This window comes from Lolium rigidum, chromosome 4, assembly GCF_022539505.1.
Source record: "Lolium rigidum isolate FL_2022 chromosome 4, APGP_CSIRO_Lrig_0.1, whole genome shotgun sequence".
NCBI lineage: Eukaryota > Viridiplantae > Streptophyta > Magnoliopsida > Poales > Poaceae > Lolium > Lolium rigidum.
The window spans coordinates 105,017,879-105,026,164 of NC_061511.1; the positions used below are offsets into that span (position 1 = coordinate 105,017,879).

At 41.3% G+C, this 8,286-nt stretch overlaps 1 long non-coding RNA gene across 9 annotated transcripts; it reads right to left on the minus strand.

Moving 5' to 3' along the window:
- Nucleotides 1-799: 799 nt before the first annotated feature.
- LOC124650230 lies at nt 800-8,039 on the minus strand. 9 transcript variants are annotated; one of them, XR_006986918.1, is made up of 7 exons: nt 7,701-8,039; nt 6,120-6,275; nt 5,831-5,912; nt 5,496-5,575; nt 3,525-5,406; nt 2,435-2,610; nt 800-1,399 (listed from the first exon to the last, which is right to left on the minus strand). It is a non-coding gene; the product is annotated as an uncharacterized LOC124650230 (long non-coding RNA). The 9 variants fall into 9 exon arrangements; XR_006986919.1 differs by having other exon boundaries at nt 5,648-5,912; XR_006986912.1 differs by having other exon boundaries at nt 3,525-5,575.
- Nucleotides 8,040-8,286: the final 247 nt, after the last annotated feature.

The window sequence follows — 8,286 nt, forward strand, 5'->3', positions numbered from 1 at the left end:
ATATTTTCCCAAATTCCTAACAGTTTAAGATTAATTTTAGAAATACGCAAAATCGAATATAACGCCGCCATGAAACATTTTAGAATTTGCTTGCTTAGTTTGATTAGGTCTGGCATGGAAGCACCTTGGAGTATTAGTAGAGTCATATCATTGTCAATTGCATGGGACATCAATCAATTTGGGTAACTAGAGGCCATGCACACAATTTTCATGCATATGATTTCCGCCGGGACAATCCTGACTAGTTGAACTACCCCGAATATGCGAGTGAACTTCTCGGACCGTGCTAGTGAACTTCCCATCAGAGTATAAATTCTTGATTTTGCATACAGTATAAATACTTGATTTTGCATACAGTTTGTCGTGGTTTTCAAACTCTCGATCAAAATGATGCAAATGATACATCGCTGGAAAGATATGAAAGAACTGAAAATTTTCATTTAGAACATTTTTCCAATTTTTTTATGGTTTAGGAGCAGTTTAAAATATACTAATGTATGCAATTCAAACTTCTTTGTTTTCTCTCTTTTTCCCTTAGTGGACTTCAATGTTTTGTATATCTAACCGCGGAAGCCTAAGGAGTGAAATACTGGTGCATGGTTTTTTTTAATATATAGTGTATGGTTTTGTAGTTTTAAAAACCAAACTTCGTTTATTTTTTAATATTTAGGAAAAAATACTAGTGCTTACATTGTATATTTTTAGATGAAGCACATGGTCCCAGCATGCAGTACAAAGTCGTGGACTGAACTTAACAAGTTCACATACATACATACTAAACTTCCACACATATATAAAGTGAGCTTCCAGAAACAAATTCAACAAAAATCTTAACAATAAGGGAACCTCACGTACATACAAACCGAACTTCCTAACAAATAAATAGGAATTGCACATAATAATTCTTTGAAACAAATAGCTAGAAGCATCACAGAATAAAAAGAATCAGTAGACACAGCAAACTTCCAAAACAAAAATAAGCTAACTTCATGTGGGGATATTCAATTAACATCAGGTGCTAGCTGTGCGCATATGAGATTGTCAGGCAGTTGTAAAAATCGAGTCTGCGGTGTGCTACATCATCGTTCGTACACTGCTGGGGGCCTGCTGCCGTGTAGTGAGACTGGACTCAAGTTTGTCTAGGGGCCGTCCATTGTGTAAGGCCAAGAGCTTGGGATGGCAGCCATGCTGTTGGTGAGGTGCTCGTATCAACCCGGAAGCGTTGGTGCTAGTGGACGCCCACGCTTGGCTTTGTGAACTCCCGTGGGTGGAAGGCGCGCTCAATGAGGCAGCGAACAGAATGTAGGCCAGGCAGGCACCGAGGGGGTTTGGAGAAGCTTAGGACCATGGCTTCAAAGGAAGCCCAAATGCCATCTTAAGTGAGCTCCAAGTGTTGTTCCTGTAACAAAAGGTAGTGTACTTGTATGAGTGCCATGATTATACTTGGATCAGCATGGGAAGACTATGGTCAGGACCAGAAGAGACAGAAAATAAATATGAAGACCACAACGCGCTTCTACTTGCTATCACTAGGTAGTCACTTCAATTATTTATCATGTAATAATACCATGTGTGGATTCAGTCAAAGATCCCTTTTTCATAGTGAACTATGAGGAATAGAAGTGAACTTCACTCATCCCAAGCTCGTCGTCCCAACGATGCTCATGAGAGAACCTAGTTGGCATCCTGCGGCCGCTCGAGTATTGCGCAAACTTGAACTTTTGCCTGTAATAAAAAGTGAACCCCGCGATAGTTGATTCTGAACTGCCGGACAAATAAAAATGAACTTCGCCAGTACACCAGACTTTTCTACTTTGTTTCTTTAACTGCATTTTTATTGTTTGCTTTTATCTGTAAGACAAGCACACATGAAATGGACTCTCGCAAAATAAAAAGAGTGAACTTGCCATTTTGAACAAAGTGAACTGTGAGTATATCTGGAGCGAAACCAACTTACAAATTTAAAAAAAGGAATTTCACAATAAGGTGAATTGGACAAACAAAACTTCCCAACAATTAAATGCGAACTTCGCGATGGGTTTAAACCAACTCGTTAACCAATGTAAATATTTTTACTACCTCACATGAAATACTGAACATGGCGAGAGCAGAAGTAGACTTTCTACGCGGAATAATTATGAACCGAACTTTCTAACAAATAAATATGAACTTCCAAAATAAAAAACAACCATTACTTGGTCTTTTGAAATACACTCCCAAACAAATCAAGTTTTGTTTTACTGAAAGTGGACTGCCCAGAATCAAGTTTATTTTGTCTTGCAAAAGTTCTACCTTTTTGCTCTAGTATTAAATTGTACAGAGAACTCTGGGCATATAGACCTCTCTTAACGTTAAGAATGAGTATAAACACATAAGAATAGGGACCTCGAATGTAATCTTGACTGCAAGTATAAATTGTTCACTAGTTAATTACCTTAAGTGTAGTGTTGAAATCCCCGGAGAGTAATACCGGAGCACCATTCCATGTTCTTTTTGCCGAATGAACTTGGCTGTAATAAGCAAATGCACCAACTGCCTAAAATAAATTAATTGTACAGGTGACATTTTCCTCTCTCGTTTTTTACAGGAACATGAACTTTCTCCTTCGACCTACAAGCAGGATCAAACTGAACTTCAGAAAAATAAAAGTGTGAACTCCATAAAAAAATAGAAGAGTGAACTCCAGATGAGAATAGAGCGAACATCACAAATATTCTAGCAGGAATATATAAAATGAAAATAGCAGTAGATGTGAACTTTGCGAATTAAGAGAAGTGGGCTTCACAGATTAGGAGAAGTGAGCTTCACGGATTAGAAGAAGTGAGCTTCATGGATTATAAGAACTATCAGGAATATATAAAATTAAAATAACAGTAGATGTGTCGCGAATTAAGAGAAGTGAGCTTCACAGATTAGGACAAGTGAGCTTCACAGATTAGGAGAAGTGAGCTTCACGGATTATAAGAAGTGAGCTTCACGGATTATAAGAAGTGAGCTTCACGGATTATAAGAAGTGGCGGGAATATATAAAATGAAAATAGCAGTAGATGTGAACTTCGCGAATTAAGATAAGTGAGCTTCACAGATTAGGAGAAGTGAGCTAAGAGCAATCACCCAAGAAATTATAATATTATCAGAAAAAGTTGTATATTGTGCTGGGTCATTATGCAGAATATCAAAACATGCACAAAGCGTGCAGTTCAAATGATTTAATTATGTCCCCACTATATGATTTTCATGTACTGAACAACATTTGCAAGAACAACATTTTCTATATGATTGAATTGAACTTTAGGCAAACGAAATTATACTTTACAACCGCACATGCATTTTTCATCTTACAAATGAGCTTCGTGCAAGTACCAAGTGAGCTTCCGAACGGAGTTGAGGTGAACTTCCAAAATATTTTCGCAAAATGGGATAGAACTTCCGCGAAATTAAAGTTCAAGTACTCTTAGTGAATTACTGCCATAATTCTAACCTCCTTAAGCCTTTCCTATAGCATAGTGAGGCTCTGAAAGTACCTTAGATTAGATATTCATCTTTGATAGGAGGAGAAGAGGAAACACTGCAGGTCAGGTCTCAAAAAGAAGTTGAATATTGTGCTTGGTCATTATGTAGAATATCGGAACCTGCAGAAAGCATTCAGTTTAGATGATTTAATTCTGTCCCCACTATATATTCGGTACTATAGTTCAATTCTTTACCTACTAGGCATTAATGTTGAGTGGACTATTTCTATATTAGTGCAACAACACATGCCATTGAATTCCCGGAATGTAGCTGATCTGCTCATGTAGTGCTCTTATCGTGGCTGCAGGTGGTGTCTAAACTTAGACATATACTTACCTACATGCACTAAAGCTCATAGAGCAAGCCAAGTAGCCGCTTGCTGAACCGATGAATAGAACTGCACCTAGTGAAGAGAACTGGAGCTACTGAAAAGAACTGCAGCTCTACTAAAGAGAAATTCAAATGGCGGAAGAACCAAACTCATTACGAAAAATCGAACAAATGCACTTTCTAAACCAAACAAATGAACTTCCTAAAACTAACAAGTTTTTGTCTTCTATATTTATTTAACAGGAATGTGAACTCCCAGGTAAGATGAAGGGGTGGCAGGGTGAATAAAGTTTAACTTATGTTGGTTGACAAATTGAATGAACTACTACGGTCATCAAATTTTCACCAAACATGTTTTTTCATCCATCATGGGCTTGCCGATAGAGGTGCAGTTCACAAAAATAAAGTCAAGGAAATTAAAATAGCTGCTTTACCTCTACTTGAATCCCACCATGCCCTTTGGTAAACTGTTGCTACAGTGTGTACTTCATTTTGGGATATTGCCGGAGGCCAATGGACCTCAACCATACAATCTACGGAAGAATTAACAGGATGCAACAACACCCAACTGAAAGTAACTGCGAGGCAAATCAACACTACCATTCACATCGAATAAAGTGCGACCTTTTTTGCCGAGTGAACTGTCTATGTCAAATTAGTGAACTACTTTAAATAATCATGCAAATGGCTATTTCGAAGTATTTTCAATAGAGTTAATACAAATACCGGTGGTCAATAAACCTTCAACTTATACGCGGATAAACTGAACTTCATGACAATATAAAGCCTTACTTCAATAGAGAGAGAAAGTGAACTTCAGTAATAAAATGAACTTGCCCAGAAAATGAACTCACATACAAGAGTAAACGGACCTGAGATGGAAATGTTCGCCGGCTAACACGGAGCTATTATGTGCACAGTACAACTATTATGTGCAGAAGAAACTCAATTCACTCCTAGAACTATATGTGCATAAGAAAACCAAAATAGCAACGATATTTCATATTGACCAGCGCCGGGAGTCAATCAAGTAATGTGAACTTCAAAACAGAAATTCCACAGATCTTATTAGCATAAAAATCACAAACTCAAGTGCAGGGTTGTGAAGCTTTGTAGGTTTCAGCTACTTTTGAGATTAGTACTCCTCAATTAGTTGCAGAAAAAATGTCAATTTGTTCTACCTTTTTGCTCTGATATTAATTTGTACAAACTGCTATGGGCAAAATATAGATGTTTCTTAGTGTTAAGAATGAGTATAACAGCATAATAATAGGGAACAGGAATGGAATCTTGAATGCATATGCATAGTTTACTAGATAATTACCTTAAGTTTCAGCGTTGAAATCCCCATGGAGTATTACCGGATCATCCATCCCGCAGCCACAAACTTCACAAATATTCTATCTAGCAGGAATATATAAAATGAAAATAGCAGTTGATGTGAACTTCACAAATTAAGAGAAGTGAGCTTCACAGATTTGGAGAAGTGAGCTTCACGGATTATTAGAACTGAACTTATTAAACACCATATTCTATCTTTAATCATGGACTTATTGATCTTCCCTGTAAAAATAAGTTCTCTGAACATTAACTCTCTGAACTGCCGCACTGTTTCTAAACTGCAGATTCTCCAGCGCTAGCAAGCTACTCACGTTGTGGTTCAGTTATATCCATGTAGTAGTGCAGAATTAGTTTTCCATAGCATCAATCAGTGTAGAGGCTGCTCAACTTCCTGCACGAAAAAGGAGGGGGGAGATGAACTTACCTAGACTGAGGTGGTGCCAACAGAAATATGCAAACTTACTGTATGAACTAATAAAACTTCTCTGACCAAAATAAATGGATTTCCTTCGTAGGTTGAAGTGAACTCCACAACAAAAAAGATCAAACATCGGAGAGTGTTTAATTTAATCTCTCTTAGGCATAACAACAAATATGTAGAGGGCATATGCTATAGGTGAGAATTCATTAGCGAGAGCGAACGAACCGGCAAACACAGGAATTGCAGCGGCGAGTTATCAAATATATACAAACCGGTGAACTCCCGCGAAGGCGCTGGTGGCGCGGTCCTGCAGGTCATGTAGGGGAAGCGTGAACAATGGAAAAGAAGTGAATTCCCATGAAAATAAAAGGTGAATTTTCCATACACATGGAATGAACTTCTCTTTGCCTAATCAGCGTCACACATCAACAATGCATATTGCATCTTCCATCTACTATTTTTTGCATAAGAAACATGAATTGGTGGGAAAAGAAAGTAAACGTCTACTAGGTACCAGGATGAAGCGGAGGAGTGGCACAGGAGCCTTGTCACGACACTGAGATGAAACGGCAGTAGGAGCGCAGTGCGTGGTGAATGCCATGGACGCGTGCGTGTAGCGGAGATCAGGAGCTCCGGTCGCACGGCGATACTGGGCAAATTGAGTGAGCTCCTGGCCACAAGGGTGAACTGTTAAAAAGCACAAAACTGAACTGTCGACTTACACAAAATAAACTGATATAAACAAGCAGCAACGCATTAGGATTAGATGCACACAAGAAAAAATGAGACAATACACTTACACTTCCCAACAGCAACGAGTATACTTCTCAGAAACAAAAACCAAACTTCCAAAAATATAGATAATTTCTACATGGCAGTGCATAACAATCATGTTTTAGTGCAATCATCCATTCAAAAATAGATGCAGATTCATGGCTTCTCCTCTTGCTAAAGAGGTTCATTTTAAAGCATAAAGCCAGAAATCCAGGTCTCATTGCACAGGATACTTCAGCCCCTATATAGCTTGTTCCAATGATGTGAAAAAAATTACTTGAACCCTCATTCATCAAAAGGGGAGTCAAAAAATGATAGTCAATATCATAAGCATAACAAACTAGTTTTGACGTACAAAGAAAAGTCTACACCAAACTGGAATATTGAATGAGACCACGGACATTACATGGGAGATTTGCCATTTACGTTGATGGTTGTTGAAATTCAGAACTACTAGTTCAAGAAATTAAGAACTTGCAACCATTGTATTTCTTAACTTTCCTAATAGATCACTCTTAGGCAGTACAACAAATAATTATAGGACATGCACACACATGGAATTTTTTTTGATAAGAATGCGATGCAGCCATAATCAAATTTGCATCAATAAACAACATCAGAGCTGAAATGTTTTTGCAAAGAGTTATAAAGAAATATGGTGCAGCTAATTTGCAGTAGGGAGATAATTAGCAGCTGCAGCAATGCAAACGAGATTATGCAGGAGGAGAAGGGAAGCGGATGCGCACGGCTGCTAAAAGGAGATGCTAGGCAGGGGCGACAGAGTGCACGGCAGCCGTGGACACAGGAAACCAGGAACTGACGGCCGCGGAAGATCTTTCGCGTCTTTGGCCAGGGGTGAAAACGGACTGGGCATAGTCAACTGCCACAGAGGCGCGCCGCGAACTTCTGTTGCAGTGTGCTGGAGAGGCTGGGGGCGGAGCGGTGAAGAACCAATGCGTTCTGAACTTGGAGGGCCACGCATCGCGAACTTCCAGCCTCCGCGGTTGGGAAGGAGGTCGAGGCGCCGTAGCTTCCACCGATGGGGAGGAAGATCGGGGCGCCTCTGCTGCCGCCCAGCCTTTCCAATCGATGGAAGGTCCCCGCCCAATCCCATCTTTAATCCCTGCCGGTTAGCCCCAAGTGCCGGCGGGAAGCCGTCTGCAACATCGCGCGGGTCCCGCGACCTCCTCGGTTGGTCGGGAGCTGTAGGCGCGGCACCTCGGCCTCACGCGTCTCGCCAGTTGGGGGATGATCCAGGGCGGTTAAGAGCCTGGGTTGGCCGGCGAGGAAGAAGGCGGGATAGGAATTTTGGGAGCCTCACCTGCGAGTACATGGCCGCCGCCGATGCAGATGAAGCCGGAGCAGGAGTTCGGGACCTGTGCCGCGCGGCCACCGCACGCGGAGAAGCCATGGCGGGAATCTGGGAGCCGCGCCACGGAGTTCGCCGACGGGAAGAAGCCGGGGCAGGAGTTTGAGAGCCGCGCCGGGGAGTAGCTGCCTCCGGCGGGAAGAAGCCGAAGCGGGAGTTCAGCCGGGTTGCCGTCGATTGGGAAGAAGGTGAAGTAGGTGCGTGGACCTGCAGAGGAGTTCGGATAAGGTAAGGAGGTGGGTCGCTAGTTTTTTTCGGCTGGTTGGTTTTGCCGGATCGGTCGGATTTTAGAGTTGGCGGGGTTCGAGAATAGCTATTCTAGAACCACTCTTAAGGGGGGTTCGAGAATAGTTATAGGATCGCACTATTTTGCAACCGGTGCTCAAAATACTATTTTGAGCACCACCCAGACCTATATAGACGCGAGCATTGGGCCCAGAAAATAAACAGCCCAAACCTCCTTTCCACACGCACCTACCACACCCTATCGTCTCCTTCCGCACGAGCTCCCAATGCTCCCCGTCTCCGCCGGTCAGCC